The sequence below is a fragment of the Amblyraja radiata genome, chromosome 34 (genome assembly GCF_010909765.2).
Source record: "Amblyraja radiata isolate CabotCenter1 chromosome 34, sAmbRad1.1.pri, whole genome shotgun sequence".
Taxonomy (NCBI): Eukaryota; Metazoa; Chordata; class Chondrichthyes; order Rajiformes; family Rajidae; genus Amblyraja; species Amblyraja radiata.
This window is the reverse complement of record NC_045989.1, coordinates 23,366,809-23,390,889: the sequence shown is the minus strand read 5'-3', so window position 1 is coordinate 23,390,889 and position 24,081 is coordinate 23,366,809. Positions and strand designations below refer to the sequence as shown.

Genomic DNA, 24,081 nt, shown 5'->3' with positions numbered 1-24,081 from the left:
TCACAGGTTTCCAGTACATTACATTTACAAAACAGTCTTTTTTTAAAAAACTTTCTAGCAAGGCACATACTGTAAAAATGAAAAACTAAGGGAAACAGGCTTAGTTAAAGAAGGGCCCAAAGCCAGAAAAGCTATAGAATAAAACATAAAATAATAAATATTACATTTTTTTCCATCTTGCTGATGACGGTACTTGAAGCTTGGAAATTGGAGGAATATCTTTCCCAATGTCCCAGCTAAGACAATCTTTTCAGTACAAGTTAATGTGGTAGCTGATTTATTATTAATCTGCAGACCAATTATAATTCATGTATGTAAAGACAGACAAATATGGTTTCATAAATGCTTTTCCATGCAAGTAACATTTCATTGCTTTGATATTTTATTCACAAAATTTAAAAGTGTATTTTACCTTTGCCGCTAGCTGTAATATATCTCCCTTTTAGAGTCTGCCAAGTTAAGTTGAATTTATTGTCTGGGCACGGGCACGTTGAGGTACAGGTACAATGGAAACCTTCCTTGCAGCCACATCACACAGTCTCAGACAACACACAAGAATGTGAAAAGAACAAAACTCACTAATGCAAAACAAGACATTAGTGAAAAACACAATTGGAAAAAAAGTACATAGATGTTTAAGAGATGGTCCATAGTGCTCTGTTGCTGAGGTAGGATTAGGGTCGTGCAGAACAGTTCAAGAGACTGAGGGCTTTGGGAAAGTAGCACTTAGTTTAATTTAGTTTAGAGATACAACACGGAAACAGGTCCTTTGCTCCACTGAGCCCGCGCCGACCAGCGATCCCCGCACGCTAACATTATCCTACGAGGGACAATTTACAACCTTTACCGAAGCCAATTAACTTACAAGCCTGTATGTCTTTGGAGTGTGGGAGGAAACCGGAGCAGCTGGGGAAAACCCATGGGGTCACGTGGAGAACGTAAAACTCCGTACAAACAGCACCCATAATCAGAATCGAACCTGGGTCTCTGGCGCTATAAGGTGTCAACTCTACCGCTGCAACACTCTGTCACCCCGAACCAGGTGGTGTGAGACATCAGACTTCTGTACCACCTGCCTCATGGTAGCAGTGAGACGAGGGCATTGCCACAGATGGTGGGATTCCTCGATGATAAATGCTACCTCTTGAGGCAGTTCCTCAAGTAGATGTTGTCCATGATGGGGATGGCTGTGTCCGTAATGGAGCATTCTTCCTAGCTGTTATCAGCCAACTGAACCATCTACCCCAACTAGAGAGAGGTCCTGAACTGATATCTACCTCATCGGAGACCCTTGGATTATCTTTGATCAGACTTTACTGGCTTTACCTTGCACTAAATGTTATTCCCTTATCATGTATCTGTACACTGTGGACGGCTCGATTATAATAATGTATTGTCTTTCACAAGTTCACAAATTATAGGAGTAAAATTAAGCCATTCAGCCCATCAAGTCCACGATGATCAGCCATGGTCACATTGAATGGCGGTGCTGGGTCGAAGGGCCGAATTGCCTACTCCTGCACCTATTGTCTATTGTCTATTGTCTATTGTCTATTCAATCATGGCTGATCTCTGCCTCGTAATCCCATTTTCCTGTCTTCTCCCCATAACCCCTGACACCCGTTCCAGTCTTTCCGCTGACTGGTTAGCACGTAACAAAAGCTTTTCACTGTACCTCGATACACGTGACAACAGACTAAATTCAAACAGGCTGAGCCCACCTCTCCCTGCACCTCTTGCGTTCTGGTGCTTTGGAATTGTCTTATCTGGCCGTGATGCAATGAACCAGTCAGGATGTTTTCTACAGTCCACCTGAAGAAGTCTGTTGAAGTATTCAAATCTCTTTAAACTTCTAAGTAGAGTCACCGGTCCACCTTCACTTCATTTTACACGTGGTTTTTCTTAAAGAAGGAACTGCAGATGCTGGAAAATCGAAGGTACACAAAAATGCTGGAGAAACTCAGCGGGTGCAGCAGCATCTATGGAGTGAAGGAGATAGGCAAATCTCCTTTGCTCCATAGATGCTGCTGCCCCTGCTGAGTTTCTCCAGCATTTTTGTGTACCCTAGTGGTTTTTCTTACCTGCATCACTCTGCAACAGTTAATTTGCATGAGTATGCACAGATGCGACATGTTGCCTCAAATGTCACTGGTGAAAATGATTTATCTTCACAGCTGTAAGAGCCAAAATATTCGTAATAAAACATTTTAATCCATAACCAAATCATCTATGAGCCCCCTTACAGGTAAACATGATGTATCTCCACATATAAAGGGCAGACTTTGCAAGGTTACTAATGTTATATCAGATTCAAATTTAAATATAATTTGTTATTTATGGTACACAAGTTGTTTCTCTGGTGCTTATTGCTTTTTATCTTTGTTAATGACAACAGAAAGTTTTTGATTCTCAATTTTATATTTATCTCTTGTTTCAAATTTCACACCAGAACACCAAACACAATTAAAGTTATGACGAAGTAAAAATATTTCCACAAGTTTTGCACGAAGGGTGGCGAATGAATGAATGAATGAATTAATTAATAAATATGTTATTGCCACATGTGACAAGTCACAGCGATATTCTTTGTTTTACGTACCCAAGGTATGCAAAGAGTTGCCACTTAAAGGGCGCTGACAGAATTACAAAGCATCCCATTCCTTTGTTCTCCCCCCCACCACATCCCTCACGGCCGTCCCCCCTCACGGGTCTTCTGGTTGGGTGTATGGAATGAGCTGCCAGAGGAGGTAGTTAAGGCAAGGACTATCGCAACGTTTAAGAAACCATTAGAAAGATATCTGGATTGGACAGCTTTAGAGGGATATGGGCCAAACGCAGGCAGGTGGGACTAGTGTAGGTGGGACATGTTGGTTGGTGTGGGCAAGTTGGGCCGATGGTCCTGTTTCCACGCTGAATTACTCTATGACTCCGTGACTCTGAGGAACAGCTGATGCAAATAGCATCAAGTGAAAACCGGACAAATACCTAAAGGAGAAGAAAGCCGATCATTGTGATTCAATTAGATGAAGTCGAGTTCAAGGAGACTCACATAGAGAGCAAAGCATTGAATGAATATTTCAGCTGGTTGAAAGTTCTAATTTGAAGGAGTGTCATATAAATGATAATTTTGGGGATACAAATATGCCAAACATGAATAGATGTTCGTTGAGCTCCAACAGCCAAGTTGCTGAAAATTCAGACATTTCAAACATAGTCCAAACTAAGCAAAATTTCATGAAAACATTATTCTGATTAAACTAAGTTAGTAAATGATCCATCTTGCTCATATCTGAAATTACAAAATTAATTCAATGGACATTATACAAACTTTGAGTTTAGTCTTTAGAGAAACAACACAAAAACAGGCTCTATGGCCGACTGAGTCAACGCTGACCAGCTATCACCCGTACACTCGTTCTAGCGAAAATTTACAGAAGACAATTAACTTACAAACCTGCATGCCTTTGGAATGTGGGAGGAAGCCGGAGCACCCGGAGAAAACCCACGCAGTCACAGGGAGCCTCCACACAGACAGCACCCATAGTCAGCATCGAATCCGGGTCTCTGGCGCTGTAAGGCAGCAACTCTACTGCTGTGCCTCTGTGCCACCCTGCTTTAAATTATTATTACATGGAATTTTTCCATCGTTTATTTCTCTTGTTTCTGGTAAGACAACTACATATTAATTGTATTTTTACATGAATATAGAGCCTGTAGCTTGTTTCAGGTATGCACCAGTGACCTCAGCTGAGGTAGAAATAAGCTTTTCACAACCGAAGCGTATTCTGTCTGACAGACGGCATAGTTTAACACCAGATAATTTGAAAGAAAAATGCTAGTAATTATTTGCAACGGCAACTTTGGTCATTTAATGTAGAATACCTATATATTACCATTTTTAACCATATTTTGGTGGAAATACATGCCTTTTTAATGCCTTTTTTGTCAATAAATGCCTTTTTCGTGCCTCTTTTGTAATTGTTATGCCTTTTTGCCTGCCTATTTCAGAGTTTTTTAGTGCCTAAACATCCTGGCTCTAATTATTATATATTATAGATGTGTTATTGCATTTACGGGCCTGTTAAATTGCAGCAAGTAAGAATTTCTTTGTTCGTTGTTGATACATATGACAATTAAACACTCTTGACTCTTGAATTTTATAGTGAAACATGTAAGTTCTTTGAAATCTTAGATCTCTGTGTTTTTCAGTTCTCCTGTTGTGCTTCGCATTCTCTCGGAGTTAAGAAAATATATCCATGTCGGTAACAGAAAAAGAAGGGAGAACTCATTATTAAAATTAATTTCAAAAATATCAGATAGAACTTAACAAAAATGTCTGTTTAAGTGGGTAGAGTGATTGGTCACAGAATGACACAAGAAAAAATCTCCAGAACGTGTTTGGTTTAGTTTAGGACAACTTTTAAACATAAAGGGTGGTGTGTGTATGGAACAAGTTGCCAGAGGAGGAAGTTAAGGCTGGGACTATCCCATCGTTTAAGAGACAGTTAGACAGGTACATGGATAGGACAGGTTTGGAGTGATAAGCACAGGCAAGTGGGACTAGTGTAGCTGGGTCATTGTTGAAAAAGTTGGGCTGAAGGGCCTGTTTCCACACTGTATCTCTCTATGACTGTATGACTCTAGTTTAGATTGGTTTAGAGATACAGCAGGGCAACAAGCCCTTTGGTCCACCTAGTCTGCGCCGACCAGCGGTCTCCCAGAACACTAGCACTCTCCGACACACTAGGGACAATTTACAATCTTTACCGAAGTGAATTAACCTACAAAAAATATCCAAGTGGAGAAATCAATATTGGTACTGCGCATCAGAGAAGCAACTCCTAAACAGAGCTATTAGAATGAGAGCAAAATTTAAACCTTAGACGACCAAAAAAAGAAAATCACTTGTCTTTGTTTTTGTGAGATTTTTCAATTAATTTCTGGATAACACCTAGCGATCAAATATTTCTTTAAGTGTTGTTCGAAATGTTGAACAGTAAATAAATTACGGGGAGAAAGAAATGTATGGGCCAATAATCAATGCCAAGTAGCATTTGGGATCAATTAACCGAATGGAATGTTGAAGTTCCTTGTTTATACATTCCTTCCCTTGATCTGGAGTTAGAAGCAAAAAACAGCCCAAGGTCTGAGAACACAGAACAATTCAATAAATCATCCCTAAATTTAAAATGGCCTGCAAAAAACTGAAGCAAAGTTTCAACGAAGATAGGCACAAGTTTCAAGGTCTTCATTTAACTAGTCCTACAAGTTGTGCTGTTGCAGAAATGCCACTTAAAATATATTTATTATTATAACCTTAGTATAATCTTAAATAGGATCATCGTGTGTTGAAATATTTACTTCAATCTCAGATTAGTCCCAGTAAGGAGGAATGAATGTCTTCTTTTTGGAACCATCAGTAAAATAACTGAAGAAGGGTTTCGGCCCGAAACGTCGCCTATTTCCTTCGCTCCATAGATGCTGCTGCACCCGCTGAGTTTCCCCAGCAATTTTGTGTACCTTCGATATTCCAGCATCTGCAGTTCCCTTTTGAACAGTAAAATAACTTTGCTCAGCTCCAAAGATAGACAAAAAGTGATGGAGTAACTCAGCGGGTCAGGCAGCATCTCTGGAGAAAAAGGGTAGGTGACGTTTTGGGTCTGGAAGTGGTCAATATCAGGCCTAATTAATTTGATACCTTCTTTGATTGTGCTAAGACGTTATCAGGTGTACAGTGAAAACATTTTCATTTCTATAGCACTATAGATACTCGCATCAGAGATAGCAGAGACGCATTAAAAAATACAATGATATCTGCAATAAGATCTCTTGCGCAACTTCAGAATTTGTGAATAAATGACCATTGCCACTTTTAACGATATGAGGGGGAGGGGGCGAGAGGAGAAGGGGCGGGAATGCAGGAGTTACAAGAGAAGAAGTAACCTTTTGACAATTCATCCATTTGCAGAATGTAGAGCATCTATCTGTCAACCCTTGGTATTGCGGACCTCGTTATAATGGATTTTGGCTACAGTGGACCGAGGTGGTGTATGGTGAGTGGAGCGCCACATACCAGGAATGAGTGGTTTAACCTATTTTGATGCCACTGGGTCAGTACTCACTGGAGTTTAGAAGGATGAGGGGGCACCTCATTGAAATGTACAGAATAGTGAAAGGCCCGGATAGAGTGGATGTGGAGAGGATGTTTCCACTAGTGGGAGAGTCCAAGACTAGAGGTCATAGCCTCAGAATTAAAGGATGTTCTTTTAGGAAGGAGATGAGGTGAAATGTCTTTAGTCAGAGGGTGGTGAATCTGTGGAATTCATTGCCACAGAAGGCTATGGATGCCATCAGTGGATATTTTTAAGGCAAAGATAGATAGATTCTTGATTAGTACGGGTGTCAGGGGTTATGGGGAGAAGGAACGAGAAAGGGGTTCGGAAGGAGAGATAGAACAGCTATGATTGAATGATGGAGTAGACTTCATGGGCTGTTTGGCCGAATTCTATTCCTATCACTTATGACCTTATGACACCATTGGGCAGTGGAAAGGTGATGGGGAGAGTGCGGGCAGCATAATGGTAGCGTGAGTATCCGGGCACGTGGCTCCCCAGTCTGTGAAACCCCCGGGTGTAAACCCCCCTTCCACCCCTCCTCCCCCCCACGCCCATCACTAGGCTTGTTCCCACCCAGACTTGGCTTAAACCGGTTCATGCTTACCCCCCTCACTCGGTTATAGGCAACAATCAGCATGACGAGCGCGATGTCACCGCCCTCCCCTATTTACAATGAGAATTGTCTGTATTGTTTTTCTATGACTGTTTTTAATGATGCTCTTGCATTATTTTTAATCTGTTGCAGAGTTGTCAATTCTTTATTCTCAAGAAAAAAAATTATTCATTTATTGCATTTCTTTTATTTTACAGGAGTCAGTACATTCCAGATAAATTTCCATATTCTTTCCAGATTGAGGTGTGACCAACAACACAGAGGCTGAAGAGATTTTCTTACGATTAATTGGAGGACTCTGAGGGTAGGTAACTTCACAAGGCCATAAATCATAGTAGCAGAATTAGGCCATTCAGCGTATCAAGTCTACTCCACCTTTCAATCAGGTCTGATCTACTTTTCCCCTCTCAACACCATTCCCCTGCCATCTCACTGTAACCTTTGAAACACTTCAAGAATTCAACACTGAATAATTCAATTAGAGTACATACAGTTGAGTACAGGAACAGGTCCTACAGTCTACCATGTCTATGCCCGACCATGACACCAAGCGGGGTGGCACGGTGGCGCAGATGTATGACTGCCGCCTTACAGCGCCAGAGACCCAGGTTCAATCCTGACTACTGCCACTGTCTGTATGGAGTTAGTAGGTTCTCCCTATCACCTGTGTGGGCTTTCTCCGCGATATTCCATCTTCCTCATTGGAGATCTTTGAACTGTCTTTAATCGGACTTTACTGAACTTGATCTTGTACTAAACATTATTCCCTTTAGCCTGTACCGGTATACTATGGATGGCTCGATTGTAATCATAGATAGTCTTTACGCTGACTGGGTAGCATGCAACAAAAATAGCTTTTCACTGTACCTCGGTACACGTCACGATGATTAACTTAACGAAACTAAACTGAACTATATTGTACAACGAGAGATCAATATTTCAATCCAATAAATGATAAATATTTGTACCTCATATATGCTGTTTACACCTCATCATACCCAACTTACAATTAACTTGTAGTGTGAATCACCTGACGGTAGGGCACAGTGGCACAGCGGTAGAGTTGCTGCCTCATAGCCAGAGACCTGGGTTTGATCCTGACTACGGGTGCTGTCTGTACGGAGTTTGTACCTTCTCTCTGTGACCTGCGTGAGTTTTCTTTGGGTCCTCCGGTTAATCTACAAACCTGCACGTCTTTGGGATGTGGGAGGAATCTGGAGCACAAAATCTAAACCGTGTCTCTGGCGCTGTGAGGCAGCAGCTCTACCCATGCACCATGGTACCACCCTTTGGATAAGCTCTTGGATAAATGAAGCTGTACCTTTAATGGGAAGACACCATAGAACGTGTTTCCCAGATCGTGAAAGGCATCTGATTACTTTCACACTGAGGATTTCTAATTAAACTAAAGCTGTTGGAACTCAAGAATTAAAATGTGGTATCTGTTACTGAATAGGAAACAGTCCATAATGGCTGAGAACCAGCATGAGGCTGGAACCAACATTAAGTGGCATCTCTAGATCTTTATATCGGAGTCATTCTTTGTAGTTTACATTCATGCACAGATTCATAGCAAACAGGTAACATTTGTGGATGATATTCAACTAGGAAGGGGTAGTAGAAGTGAATCAGACAGCTCAGAAATAGAAACGAGGAATTGCCGAGGCTAGTTTACAAAACTATCCTACCATTGAATCATCCTACCACAACCAGAGAGCAGTCCTGAACTACTATCATGGTATCCCTCAGACTATCTTTGATCGGACTTTACTGGCTTTACCTTGCATTAAACATTATTCCCTTACTATGTATCTATACACTGTAAATGGCTCGATTGTAATCATGTATTTTCTGCACTGCATTGTTCTATGTGATAACAAAGGATGAAGGAGGAGTTGGTGCCCTACAGTGTCAATGCTCAATGTTTAAAACCATTGCAACTCAGCAGTGAAAACTTCACAGCAGAAAGGTAAACACAATGCTCGAGAATAACTTGCACAAAGTAAGACTTGACATCGGGAGGAATGACTGGGGAATGCTGGAATATTCGACCTACAGAAGAGACATCTTCTTGGTGAGCTAAGCATCTAAGCAATCAATGGAAAGAAAAGGTGGATGTACAATACCACTTGAAATTAAATGATGGCAATCAAACACAAGGTATGTAAATACAAGACATAAAACTCGGAGTAAAAAGTACTCTTACACACAGAAAACAGTTTAAATCGAATTGCATTAGAGTCACTTAATGAACTGTGAAAAGGATAACTGGAGAAACCTAGCTTTGTTCTGAGAGATTAAAGGGCCTGTCCCACTTACGAGATTTTTTTCGGCAAGTGCCGGCACCCGTCATAGTCGCAGCAGGTCGGTCGCCATGTTGAAAATCCAGCCGCGACCAGTAAAAGTTACGACATGTCACCTACCCGTATGGTCGCGAGTAGCCGCCCAAAGAGTCGTACTTTTTTCTAGTCGATGCTGGATTTTCAACGTTGAAAAATGTTGGCGACCTGCTGCGACTATGACGGGTGCCGGCGGTCGCCGAAAAAATCGCGTAAGTGGGACAAGCCCTTAAGTAAGATAGATCAAATTTGATTCCTTAAGTATAATGTAATCTTGTGCAGATATAATTTTCATACTAATGCATCAATGATATTTAAATGTCACCCGATGAGACATTTTCCATTCATTTTCACGACGTAAACAATTTTAAAACATAAGCGGTGGTAAAAGTATGAAAAGTAAAACCAATGAGAAAACAAGAAGAAATATCAGCATTAAAATAAATTGCTGAATTACTTGATAGTTGTAGCATCCAATAATTTATGTACTGAATGTCTTGTGGGGTTTTGGTGCCAGTTTAGTAACGAATAACAGGGGACTGAGAGTTTGATTGCTAATGGACATTTATTATGGAGTTAAAAACATTTGGATTCCTTTACTAATCCCAATTAAGAATCACAGTTTCTTCCCAGCTGTTATCAGGCAATTGAACCGTCCTCTCATCAGCTGGAGAGCGGTCCTGACCTCCCATCTACCTCATTGGAGACTTTTGACCGATGTCTTTAACTGGACTTAATCTTGCAGTAAATGTTGTACCATTGATCCTTTATCCATGCCCTGTGTTGCTTGATTGTATTCATGTGGTGTTTTATTTGACTGGCTCACAAGCAAATGCTTTTTACAGTACCTCACCAATAATAAAGTGAGCTAACCTAAACTAAACTATAAGTAGACAAAAATGCTGGAGAAACTCAGCGGGTGCGGAAGTGAAGGAAATAGGCCATTTCCTTTGCTCCATAGATGCTGCTGCACCCGCTGAGTTCCTCCAGCATTTTTGTCTACCTTTGATTTTCCAGCATCTGCAGTTCCTGCTTGAACACTAAACTAAACTATATCTGTTGGTGAACATTACAAACTTACAACCCAGTGGAATGAGTTTTGATTTTCTCTAACTTCAAGTAACCCCTGCATTCCCTCTCTTCCCATCTCTCCCCCACCCAAGTCGCACCAGCTTCTCATTCTTACCCAACACCAGCTAACAATGAACTTGAGTTTCTCCAGGATTTTGTGTCTGTCTTCGGAAGAAACTATCCCTGAATCTGGAGGTATGCGTTTTCACACCTCTCTGCCTTTTGCCTGATGGGAGAGGGGAGAAGAGAGAGTGTCCCGTGGTGCGACTCATCCTTGATTATGCTGCTGGCCTTGCTGAGGCAGCGTGAGGTATAAGTGGAGTCAATGGAAGGGAGGTTGGTTTGTGTGATGGTCTGGGCTACGTCCACAATTTGCTACAATTTCATGTGGTCTTGCAGCCATGGCCAGTAAACAATGGAAGTCTACTTGGGTACTTCGCAATCACAGAGGATGCCCATTTAAAGTTGTCTAATGATGTTCCCAGGGGCTCTGATGGAGGTGAATGACACAATGTTCATCTGATTTTATATGTCATTGCATCATTCACATTATTGGCAACAATCTTATAATGACACTCAAAACTTGATAATGAATCATCATAAAGCGACTGAATCATCCGACCACAACCAGAGAGCAGTGCTGAACTACTATCTACCCCTTTGATGTCCCTCAGACTATCCTTGACCAGATTTTGCTGGCTTCACCTTGCACTAAACATTATTCCCTTATCATGTATCTACACACTATAATGGGTCAATTGTAATCATGTGTTGTCTTTCTGCTGACTGGTTAGCACGCAACAAAAGCTTTTCACTGTACCTCGGTTACACGTGACAATAAACTAACTGAGCAGCAAACTTATATAATCAAGTAATTCACCTTAAAGTGAACGCTCATGATATGGGTTCCCTTTTTTTTACTGCAAACAAGACAATGAGACAAGGGGGAACATTTAAAAGTTTGTTTTTATGTTACTCGTGTAAATTGTACATTTCAGCAAGTTTTAAATCTTCTTCTGATTAAAGACTATTTAAGGGTTTGTCATAAGCATCATCACTCGCTTGTAAAATTACATTGCTTGATTTATTCCAGGAAGTGTTACATTTTTTCTGCACTGTACACAATTGCCTAATTCCATTTACTAATGTGAATGGCAAGAAAATAACAGTTCGGATTGTTTAGAGTATTAGTACATTTTAGGTCACAAGTCTGATTCCTGATGTTATGCTGTAAGAAGAAGGGTCTCGAGCCGAAATGTCACCTATTCCTTTTCTCCAGAGATGCTGCCTGACACGCTGAGTTACTCCAACCTTTTGTGTCTGTCCTCGGTTATACTGTAAGATGTCACTCTGGAAAATGCTCATACTCTGGAATGAATAAGCAAAACCTGAACTAAATGGGCAAGAGAAAATGAAAGATGACAAAAGTTATAATGTGCGTATTGCTATGTTCAAAGATTTAAATCGCTTGCAAATCTGCATTGATTTCTCAATCAGAAGAAAGAGCATATTTAAATTTTCTGCATGATTTCCAATGATATTTCACTGTGAAAATCATTAAAAGGTGTTGCTGATAGCAGATCATACCACACTCAAGTGGAGAGATCTATGCAATGTGGTGCGAAGTGGTGCTTTTACTCACCTTTATCACTGCTAGCCACATTAAAAATTGAATTAGACGCAAGTAATAGTTGTCTACATGATAGGGAGCCATTATCACCCATTCAGAAGCAATCAGTAAAATAATTTTACCTGGCGATTCTTTTTCATCTGGAAGCACAACACAATTCAGTAATTATTTCAAGATGAACATTCAGTGTGAGATTCTACTGCATAGCACAAGCCTCATGTGTACTCTGGTATAGAAGTTCTGCAGCATACACCTCACACTGTTCCTTCCAGGTCTACGATGTGTTTGAAACGCTGATGCACACAAGGCGTAGCGTTCGATGATCTCACTGGTACGCGTGAATGATCGAGAGAGCACACGCACACGTAAGAAGCTTTTTGGTGTGTTTTAACGAGGACTGGCTCGAAGTGGACTCAGACGCCAGGGAGACACGAAGACCCCATGGAGATTCAAAGTGGTTTAAGCCACATAAGGCTGTGGAGGCCAAGTCAGTGGATATTTTTAAGGCAGAAATAGATGGATGCTTGATTAGTACGGGTGCCTGGAGTGATGAGGAGAAGGGAGGAGAATGGGGTTAGGAGGGAGAGATAGATCTGCCGTGATTGAATGGCGGAGTAGACTTGATGGGCCGAATGGCCTAATTCTGTTCTTATCACACTTATGACCTTATGACTTAGCAGATCAGCCGTGGGAATCAAGTTCAGGTAGGTACGAATTAAGTAGAAATGTTATTTCTTGTGACGGCTTTGTTTACATACCTCTGTGAAGGCCAAGTTAATGGATATTTTTAAGGCAGAGATAGATAGATTATTGATTAGTGCGGGTGTCAGGGGTTATGGGGTGAAGGCAGGAGAATATAGTTGAGAGGGAAAAATAGATCAGCCATGATTGAATGGCGGAGTACACTTAATGGGCTGAATGGCTTAATTCTGCTCCAATCACTTGTGAACCTATGGACTTATGAACGTATTGTGACAATGTACAACCTGTAAATTGACACAAAAACTGGAGTAGCTCAGTGGGTCAGGCAGCATCTCTGGAGAAAAGAAATAGGTGATGTTTCGGGTCGAGACCCTTCTTCAGGCTGAGAGCCTCTCAACCTGAGACGCCACCTATTTCTTTTCTCCAGAGCTGCTGCCTAATCCTTGGGATTTCTCCACCTTTTTGTGTCTGGCTTCAGTGTCAATCAGCATCTGCAGTTCCTTCCTACACGTTGTGCGATGACGTCATGATGATGACAAACGCAAGGTGAACCTCAGCGAACATCAGCAACTAATAACCTTTTATGTTCAGTATATTTCATTGCACTATGGAGTTTGCGTTTTCTTACATTGGTGGTTATTAATTGATAGATTTTTAAAATTATTATATATTATTGGTGTGAACTACATTCGCAAGCCTGTTAAGCTGCTGCATGTATAAATTTCATGGTTCCACTGTCGGCACATACAGCCCTTCGGCCCTTCGAGCCAGCACCACCATTCAATATGATCATGGCTGTTCATCCAAAATCATTACCCCGTTCCTGCTTTCTCTCCATATCCCTAAATTCCATTAGCCCTAAGAACTAAATCTCTCTTGGAGAGGTAGAACGTGGGAAAGTATTCTCTCTTCGAGTGGGAAAGTGTTGTTGAGGCCAAAATTGGACCAGTCATGACCCTACTTGTTCGAGGGGCTGAAGATTTTTACTCTTATTCCATTTTCTTTGGTTCGTTTTCACGATTTGATCAGAGCCACTCTTTACTCTCCATGTGAGTCTCCTTGAACTCGACTTCTTCTAATTTAATCACAATGATCGGCTTTCTTCTCCCTTAGGTATTTGTCCAGTTTTCACTTGATGCTAGTTGCATCAACTGCTCCTTGGAGTCATAGAGTCATACAGCATAAGAACAGGCATTTGGGCCAAACTTGCCCACACTGGCCACCATGTCCCATCTACACCAGTCCCACCTACATGAGTTTGGCCCATACCCCTCTAAACCTGTCCTATCCATGAAACTGTCCAAATGTTTCTTAAATGTTGTGATAGTACCTGCCTCAACTACCTCCTCCGGCAACTCGTTCCATACACCTACCACCCTTTGTGTGAAAAGTTACTCCTCAGATTCTTATCACATCTTTCCCCCCTCATCATAAACCTATGACCCTGGTTCTCGATTCCTCTGGGCAAGGAAACTCTTTGCTTCTACCCGATCTATTCCTCTTCTTGTGCTAATTAACTCCACATTTTCACCAGTCTTTGAGTAAAAAGCTTTCGTCTGAATTCTCTTAAGGATTTATTAATAATCATCTTACATACATGCCCCCTAATGTTAATATTCTCCGCAAATGGAAGAATCTGTTTATGTCTACATCATCAAACTCTGTCAGATGTCTATTAGCTCTTGCCTTAATCTTGTCTGGTTTTTACTTCTCTTTCCAAAATAAGTAAAAGAAAACTATGAAAATAGTATGTTTTGCCAGGGACTGTTCTGGCTTTGTGTAGGAAGGAACTGCAGATGCTGGTTTAAACTGAAGACAGACACAAAATGCTGTGGTAACTCAGCGGGACAGGCAGCATCTCTGGCGAGAAGGACTGGGCACTTGAAACATCACCCATTTCCATCTCCCCAGAGATGCTGCCTGTCCCGCTGAGTTACTCCAGCATTTTATGTCTATCTGCTGTTCTCGCTTTGCTTAAGAGGAGAAAATCTTGTAGTATTAGGAATGGGGATAGAAGTCAAAGTAAGATTTTAATGCAAGTTTCCAGAAAGGATAAGGATGATTATCATTGCAGCATTTCATCTATTGTCAGAGAGAATATTCAATATCTGCACTGTAAAAATATTCTATAACTGTTGTAAGTTATCTCTTGGATATAGAGAAGAGTCTTGACCTGAAACGTCACCCATTCCTTCTCTTCAGAGATGCTGCCTGTTACTCCAGCATTTTGTGTCTACCTTTGATTTAAACCAGCATCTGCAGTTCTTTCCTCAACATGACACAGTATATCTCTTATTTTGGTTATAAATATCAGCTTTAGGAAATCAAAAATTAGCTGGATGTATGCAAGATCCCTCATTAATTCACACCAATTGCAATGTGTACCATCAGTCTTTGTGTGCTACGGATGCATAGAATTAACATATCTTGCCTGGATATTGGAAAGCTGAAGAATATTAATAATCTGGTGCAGAGATTGATAGAAAGTTAAGCTATTATGTGTTACTTCAGTGAAGGTGCAATGTAAATACGTACACATTATTGCTGTATTAAATGGTTAGAAATGTGCTTTTAAGCAAACTGGTCGAGTGTTCAGTGGTAAGAGAGGTTTCTTGACATCAGTGTGCTCAATAAATCCAAAACAAAGTGCAAGTTATTTATTCAGTCAACTGCAATTTATATCCCATTAAATGTGTACTTTTTTAAAGCTGGCTGATAGTAATTTTCCATGAAATGTATCACTTTGCAGACAAGCTGTCAAATTGGTTTTGCAGTTGGACTTTTTAATACCTTTTTTATTTCCTAACCTTCAGCTAATTTAAATATCACCCTTCAGGAACCAGAGCCTGCCCGAGCTGCCCACAGCTGGAACCATACATCAATGTGGCTGTGGTTCCTCTCCTTTAGTTTAGTTTAGTTTGGTTTTGAGATGTAGCGCGGAAACAGGTCCTTCGGCCCACCAAGTCTGCGCAGTTTGTACATCCCCCCCCCCCTATTTCCTACGTTCCATAGATGCTGCTGCACCCGCTGAGTTTCTCCAGCATTTTTGTCTACCTACGATTTTCCAGCATCTGCAGTTCCTTCTTAAACATTTTGTCTACACTGCGAAATCACCTCAAGGTATGCCTACTTTGAAGAAGTTCTCCTCCTCCCTCCGAAGACAGTTTCACAGCCTTCACTCTAACTGCCCCCCCCCCTCTGTGATTCCCCCTTCCCTCCAACTCTACGACCGCAGTCTGAAGAAGGGTTTTGGCCCGAAACGTTGCCTATTTCCTTCGCTACATAGATGCTGCCGCACCCGCCGAGTTTCTCCAGCACTTTTGTCTACCCCTCGTGACCTGCGTGGGATTATTCTGTACAGGCTTCCAGGCGAATTGGCTTGGTATAATTGTAAATTGTCCCTAGTAGGATAGTGTTAGTGTACAGGGTGTGTGAGTGTGGGGAGGGGTAGGGAAAAAAATAGACGCTGGTCGGCACAGACTGAGTTGGCTGAAGGATCTGTTTCCGCGCTGTATCTCTGATACTGTAATCATCTTGGTTATCTCTTTCAAAACGCTCTCTGAGATTCATGAGGTACAATGCCCCGTGTGTGCTGACTATCACTGATCAATCCATGCCTGGGCAAATGCTGGTTGAATCTGCTCGAAGAATCTCCGTGCCGACCAGCCATTCCCGCACACTATCACTATCCTACACACACTCGGGAAATTTTAAAATTATAACAAGCCAATTAGCCTACAAACTTGTACGTCTTTGGAGTGTGGGAGGAAACCAGAGCTCCCGGAGAAAACCCACGCAGGTCACGGGGAGAATGTACAAACTCTGTAAAGACTGCACCCGGGTCTCTGGCACTGTGAGGCAGCAACTCTACCACTGCGCCACCCTGACACCCTTTTTTTAAATTGATTTTTTTTTGTTTTATATCATTTTTCTGCATGCGTTTAACAGACTTTGTGCGCTCCCAAATGCAAGTCAATCCCTGTTTGTTTGTGATCCATCCATGTGCATTCCGAGTGGTGGTTCTCACATGTGGTTTATCTGCAAAGGTAATATTTGTCTAATGCTTCCCTGCCACAAGGCTTGCAAGTAAATCCATGCAGCTGCCTGCTGGAGCAATTAAACCCTGCGCAGGCAATGTCGTAAACTCTGACCAAATGTTAGTAAAACTTGCATGACTCAGGAGAACAAAATAAGCTCAAACAATACGGGCAGCATGGCGGTAGAGTTGCTACCTTACAGCATCGTAGACCCGGGTTCGATTCTGATTACAGTGCCGGAGCTCTGGGTTCGATCCTGACCATGGTTGCTGTCTGTACGGAGTTTGTACATTCTCCCCGTGACCACGTGGGTTTTCTCCGAGTGCTCCGGTTTCCTCCCACACTCCAAAGACGTGCAGGTTTGTCAGTTAATTGACTTCTGTAAATTGTTAATTGCCCCGAGTGTGTTGGATAATGTTTTTGTACGGGTGATGGTCGGTGCGGACTCGGTGGGACAAAGGGCCTGTTCCCGCGCTGTATCTCTAAAGTCTAACGTCTAAAGTCAATCAAATTAAAGTAGGCACAAGGAACTGCAAGTGCTGGTTTACAAAAAAAAAAAGACACAATGTGCTGGAGTAACTCAGCGGGTAAGATATTGGGCTTATAACTGCACACAATACTCCTAATAATCTGAGAAACATGTGGCTATTCAAGTGATAGATTGTACCCCAGCCACTCCCTCGCCTCCCCTCTCCCATCAGGCAAAAGATATAGAAATGTGGAAAAGCACACCTCCAGATTCAGGGACAGTTTCTTCCCACCTGTTATCAGGCAACTGAATCATCCTACCACAACCAGAGGGCACTCCTGAACTACTATCTACCTCATTGGTGACCCTCGGATTATCCTTGATCGGACTTTGCTGGCTTTACCTTTCACTAAACGTTATTCCCTTATCATCTATCGATACACTGTAAATGGCGCGATTGTAATCATGTATTGTCATTCTGCTGTCTGGATAGCACACAACAAAAGTTTTTCACTGTACCTCGGTACACGTGACAATAAACTAAACTGAAACTGAACTGACCAATGTTCAACAGAAAGGAATGCTTGGCACTTCTGGAGAACTTTCAATGCATCAAGATGTCACGATAGATTAGAATAGATGTCACAAAAGACTTAACAGCCCATGATATATTATTACCCTTTAGATATGAGACATGGGAGCTAACTTGAACATCTGAAGTAGCATTGGCCAGAATGTGTTCTTCTATGCAGGAAGGAACTGCAGATGCTGGTTTGTACTGAAGATAGACACAAAATGCTGGAGTAACTCAGCGGGACATGATGTTCTTCTCAGCTACAGAGGCGGTAAATGAAGGCCAGCGTGTCCGGGAATATGACTTGCTTTTCCTGGCTGAAGTATTTTGCTCATCTATTATTTCTTCTGGATCTGACATGTTAATGCCCATCTTGACCCATCCTTGGAATGACCAGCATATTGTGTGATTCCCCCGCATGAAGCACAGCGGCAGAGGCAGTTGCTGCCTTACAACAACCCTTAGTGTGACCCTGGTTCGATCCTGACTGCGGGGGCTGTCTGTACGTAGTTTGTACATTCTCCCTGTGACCTGCGTGGGTTTTCTCCAAAAAGCACTGGTTTCCTCCCACACTCCAAAGATGTACAGGTTTGTAGGCTAATTGGCTTGGTATGAATGTAAATTGTCCCTAGACTGTTTGGATAGTGTTAGTATGCGGGGATCACTGGTCAGCGCAGACTCGATGGGCTGAAGGGCCTGTTTCTACGCTGTATCTCTATAAAGGAAGCCAACAGATATAGACTAGACCAAGTGAGGAAAACAAATCTCGTCATGAAGGACATTGTTGCACAAGAGGGGTTTAATTTTAGTGGTGCCATCATTACTTGCGACTATTTTTGTTTAAATTCCAACTTATTAACTAAGTTTAACTTCCACAGCTGCCGTGCTGAGATATGATCTCAGTGTTCCCGATTGTTGCTGCCTGTTTCTAGCCCAGAAATTTAAACTCCACACCACTACCATTGGATCGACATCCTTCACCTGAAAAACAGACCACATTTCAATTACAGTGCCAGAGACCCGGGTTCGATCCCGACTACGTCTGTAGAAAGTTTGTATGTTCTCCCCATGATCTCGTGGGTTTTCACCAGGCGCCCTGGTTTCCTCCCACATTCCAGAGACGTACAGGCTTGTAGGCTAATTGGCTCGTGTAAATTGTTCCTAGTGTGTGTGGGATAGAACTAGTGTGCGGGCGATCGTTGGTCAGCATGGACTGGATGGGCCGAAGGACCTGTTTCCATGCTGTATTTCTAAAATAAACTAAATTGAAACACCATCTAAATGACTCATCAAACCATTTAGCCTGAAGAAGTGTCTTGTCCTGAAACGTCATGCATTCCATTTCTTCAGAGATGCTGCCTGCCCCGCTAAGTTACTCCAGCTTTTTGTGTCTATCTATCAGTCTGAAAATTCAGTCTGAAGCTCAGTCTGAAGTAGGGTCTCAACCAAAAACGTCACACATTCCTCCTCTCCAGAGATGCTGCCTGTCCCGCTGAGTTGCTCCAGCATTTTGTGTCTATCACATGCTGATTATCAACGTCTTTACTAATAAAGTGGCTATTTCAGAAATGTCAATGGAACATTGTTTAAAATGATTCATAGTTGTCCAATTTATTTCACAAACAAAACCAGAGGTTACAAATCCCACACAAAGAACTGGCACTGTGTTTTATTTGGCTTGTTAAGTTCAACTGATTAAAAAAAAAAATCCTTATTAAATCTTCCTTTCAATGAAAGGAAAATATATTCCTTCCAGTTGCAGCTCATACAACGTTTGGATGAAAGTGAAAATGCTTGGTATTTCAATAGAATATTCTGATTTATCCAAGTGATCTATTGTCAGAGCTGATTTTTTTTCCTTGTACTATATAAAAGTTCATAAATCAGTATGTAACATTTTAGCATCATTGTCTGCTTTTGTGTTACATGTTTGTGTAAATTGTGTTGGTGTGTGTCTTGGTTCTTTTCTTGTATGGCTGCAGAAACCAAATTTCGTTTGAACCTCATGTGAGGTTCAAATGACAAATAAAAGGTATTGTATTCCGAATGCATGACATATTTAAGGATGTAAGACACCTGAAAAATGCTTGCTAGCTTTCTTCTGCAAAGAAAACTTGGCACCTATCAGGAGGCTAATGTTAGAACATGATACCAACCCAGAATAGTTTTAACTTCAAGATTTTTGAATGGGTATTCCTATTGAATGCTCTAATGGAGTAGAGAAGAGGCTTCTTTCAGTGACTCTTAAGCTTAGTTTAGTTTTGTTTAGTTTAGAGATACAACATGGAAACAGGCCCTTCAGCTCAGTGAGTCCATGCCGACTAGCGATCCCCACACATTAACAGCCATCTACACACTCTAGGGATAATTTACAATTTTACCAAGCCAATTAACATACAAACCTGTACGTTTTTTGGAGTGTGGGAGGAAACCGGAGCACCCGGAGAGAAAACCCACGTGGTCGCGGGGAGAATATACAAACTCCCTAAAGACAGCACCCGTAGTCAGGATCGAACCCTGGTCTCTGGCGTTGTAACGTATTAACTCCGCCACTGTGCAGCCCTGTAGTGACTTTATAAAATTCCAAATAATATATTAAGTCTTGAGATGTTAGCAAATTAACTGGAATGATTTATCAGACTTTGAGTCTGTTATCATATAAGCCTCCTTCTTTAATCTTTGCAATACTGAGTCTACACCTCCTCTCTCACTTCCAGGAACCCCAGCAGCACATCCAGATGTGACAGAGGTTGACATGCACCCCTTCCAACTTGCCTATTGCTTCCGGTGTAGCCTCCTGTACACAAGACCAAGAGGCAATTAGGAGATGAACACGCGTTCTGCCTGCCATGGCCTGCTTGATCTCCCAGTTGCCAACCATTTTAACTCCTCTTCCCATTCCCATATTGTCCTTCCTGTCCATGGCCTCTGCCATTGTCATAGTGAGCCCACATGCAAACTGAAAGAACAGCACCTCATTTTATGCTTGAGTGATCTGCAACACAAGGGTATTGATTTCTCCAATTTCAAGTAACTCCCCGCCCTTGCTCCACCTCATTCCCCCTGCATCCCATCCCCACCCCTGTGTGCAGGCATTTCTCCCACAATCTCTCATCACCCTAGTCCTTTCTCCTCCCCCGCACTCTCATTCCCATCGCCTAGTTACACATTTCCCTTTAAACCCTCTCTCTCCACTTCTTCCTGTCACCGTCCACCCAGTATGAGTATTTCCAATTAGTTAGTACAGGGGCCAGGTGTAATGGTGAGAAGGCAGGAGAATGGGGTTAGGAGGGAAAGATAGATCAGCCATGATTGAATGGTAAAGTAGACTTAATGGGCTGAATGGCCTAATTCTGCTTCTATGACTTAAAAAAATATGGACTTATGATGTTTTGGATCGGGACTCTTCTGTAAAGGGCAAATAATCAAAAGCCTTTCTTTTATGAGTGGGGTTAAATATCACGGGAGGAGACATCAAAAGCCTTCTTGATCACCCTCTTCGTTTTATCTACCTGTGACGCCACTTATTTATTCATGTGTGTATATATTTATATTACTGTATATGGACACACTGATCTGTTTTGTAGTCAATGCCTACTATGTTCTGTGTGCTGAAGCAAAGCAAGAATTTCATTGTCCTATCAGGGACACATGACAATAAACTCACTTGAACTTGAACTTGAACTTTCAGGGAACTATGTACCTGTATGCCTAAATCCGTCTGCTCAACAACACTTGTAGAAGTCTTCGCAAGCCCAAGTATCAGAAGTATCCAGGGCTCCACCATTCACTATGAACAGTTACCCTTGATTTTGAGGTATAGACCTGGATGGAGCTTGGATCTGTACACATCTCTCAGAGTTCAGGGTGCTATTGTCTAAACTCTCCTGCCCATTTGTTCTCCAGATGTTAACTTTCATAACATATAAATATTTCCTTTATGCTTTAATAGCGACAATTATGAGAAAATATTCAGCATTATTTCACATATGTGTATATAGCACATCATTACAGAAACACATGTGCAACATGTTGGCTGTATGTAAAAATATCTAGTGCCAGAGTATAAATATAAAATATATTGAAAAATAAATATATTCTGAAAATCTTTGATTTTAATCTCACTTCTTTCATTTGGACATAGGTTTCTATATAGTTTTACACAAACACACTCTGACAGGCACAAACGTTCCATAACCACAATATAATTACATTCATCCTGAAGCGAAAGAGACTATTTATTTTATTGCCTGCCTATTAATGTACAATCTTTCACTGGTTTACAGAGCAGGAGGACGTGCAGAAACCTTTAGTTTCTGTCTATGTGTAGGAAGGAACTGCAGATGCAGGTTTAAACTGTAGGTCGACACAAGTTGCTGGAGGAACTCAGCTTCTCTGAAGAAAAAGGATAGGTGACGTTTCGGGTCTGAGGAAGGGTCCCGACCCGAAATGTCACTTATTCCTTCTCTCCAGAGATCCTGCCTGACCGACTGGGCCTCCTCCATGGCCAGAGTGAGTCCCACCGTAAATTGGAGGAGCAGCACCACATATTTCGCTTGGGTGGTTTACACCCCAGCGGTATGAACATTGACTTCTCCAATTTCAGGTAGGCCTTGATTTCCCCCTCTTTCCCCTCCCCTTCCCAGCTCTCACACAGCCCACTGTCTCCGCATCTTCCTTTCTTCTTCCCCCCCCCCCTCCGCCCATCCCACATCAGTCTAAAGAAGATTCTCGACCCGAAACTTCACCTATTCCTTCGCTCCATAGATGCTGCCTCACCCACTGAGTTTCTCCAGCATTTTTGTCCACCTTTGATTCTATCAATGTCAGACTTAAGGAGCTTTCAGGGAACAGTCTCTGTTAGGGGTTACTATGATATCACTCTTTTGAAATGAAGGAATGTATGATTATATAACAGAGATCAGCTCCATCTGCCAGTACGATTTTTTAACAGAGGTGATCTAATTATTCAGCACTTAAAATTTAAATGTAATACAATTGTCTGCCAGATTTCTATTTATTTAAGTTTAGATGATTTAACTCGAACAGTGACAACTGACTGAGAAATACAATAACTATCGGTGGTAGGTTCTCCTCTCATGTCAAGTTGCCGATGTAATATCAAATATTTGGTGCTAGTATGGTATCACTGATGTCAAATTGCGGCATAATTAGGACTTAAAAATGTTGAAGTGAGTGTTTCGATAGTGACATTGAAAGTAACCTTTGGGATTGAAATGAGTTACTAGGCAACACTAATTGAATGCTTCTCCTGAACCAGTTATGCTGCTCAAATAGTTTTAAAGACAAAAGAGAGATAAACCTTAAAACAACCCAATTGCTGCAATGTGGCGGAGTTAGGATTGACGGTCTGAGAGTTACACCTTGCACTGACAATTGCTGTCTGGTAACCAGCAGAAGCAAGTGAACAGGCAACATAACCATCCTATCATCGATTATAGAGCGGTCCTGATCTCCCATCTACTGTACCTCACTGGAGACCTTCAGACTATCTTTAATTGGACTTTACTGGCCTTTGTTTTGCACTAAACGTCATTCCCTTTATCCTCTATCTGTACATTGGGGATGGCTCGATTGTAATCACATGGTCTTTCTGCTAACTGGATAGCATGCAACAAAAAAGCTTTTCACTATACATCGGTACATGTGACAATAATGAACGAAACTAAACTAAACTATATGCGTATAAAAATGGTTAACGGACTGTGTCCCCTCCCCATACACATCTAACCTCGCCCAAACTTTGACAGCTAGACACCTGTCAAGGTAAAGTCACTGTTCAGTCTGAATGTCTGTTTTTAGTTCAATTTTAGGTCTATTTTAGATATGATAATTTTAAAGTTGTATGTATTTATTCTGTTTTTATTCATTGCACTGACAAAAAAGTGATGAGAAACAATTTTTCGTTTCTTCTGTGTATGTAAGTACTAAGTGAAATGACAATAAAGTTAATACTGAATACTGAATGCTACAGTGGGAAACTAAAATGTATATTCAGTAAATGAGAGCTGAACTAAACTGAACTATACTAAACTAAACTAAACTAAATTAAACTAAACTAAATGATCCCAGGAATGATTGGGTTAATATATGATGAATGTTTCAAGGCATCAAGCGTTGGATTTTAGGATAAGGGAGGACCTCACCTTACCAAATAGTGAAAGGTCTGGATAGAGTGAATGTGGAGAGGATATTTTCACTAGTATGAGAGTCTAGGACCAGAGGCCATAGCCTCAGAATAAAAGGACGTACATTTAGAAAGGAGATGAGATGGAATTTCTTTAGTCAGAGGGTGGTGAATCTGTGGAATTCTTTGCCACAGAAGGCTGTGGAGGCCGTCAGTGGAGGTTAAGGGGAGAAGGCAGGAGAATGGGGTTGAGAGGGGAAGGTAGATCAGCCATGATTAAATGGTGGCGTAGACCGAATGGGCCGAATGGCCTAATTCTTCTCCAAGAACCTATGAACGTAAACTAAACTAAACTAATATAAACTAAAGTAAACCTTTAATA

General features: G+C 41.5%; 2 long non-coding RNA genes across 3 annotated transcripts in view; one reads left to right on the top strand and one right to left on the bottom strand.

Annotated features, from left to right (window-relative positions):
* The window catches only part of LOC116991679, a 38,463-nt gene extending 16,811 nt beyond the window's left edge, over positions 1-21,652 (top strand). The window contains exons 3-5 of one of the 2 annotated variants that reach the window (XR_004416868.1): positions 5,969-6,053; positions 6,927-7,033; positions 20,269-21,652. This is a non-coding gene — a long non-coding RNA (uncharacterized LOC116991679). Of the gene's footprint in view, positions 1-5,968; positions 6,054-6,926; positions 7,345-20,268 lie in introns of those variants that run through there. The other variant, XR_004416867.1, reaches the window with a different exon arrangement.
* The window catches only part of LOC116991682, a 1,144,705-nt gene that overhangs the window by 433,691 nt on the left and 686,933 nt on the right, over positions 1-24,081 (bottom strand). The gene's annotated exons all lie outside the window — the stretch shown is intronic.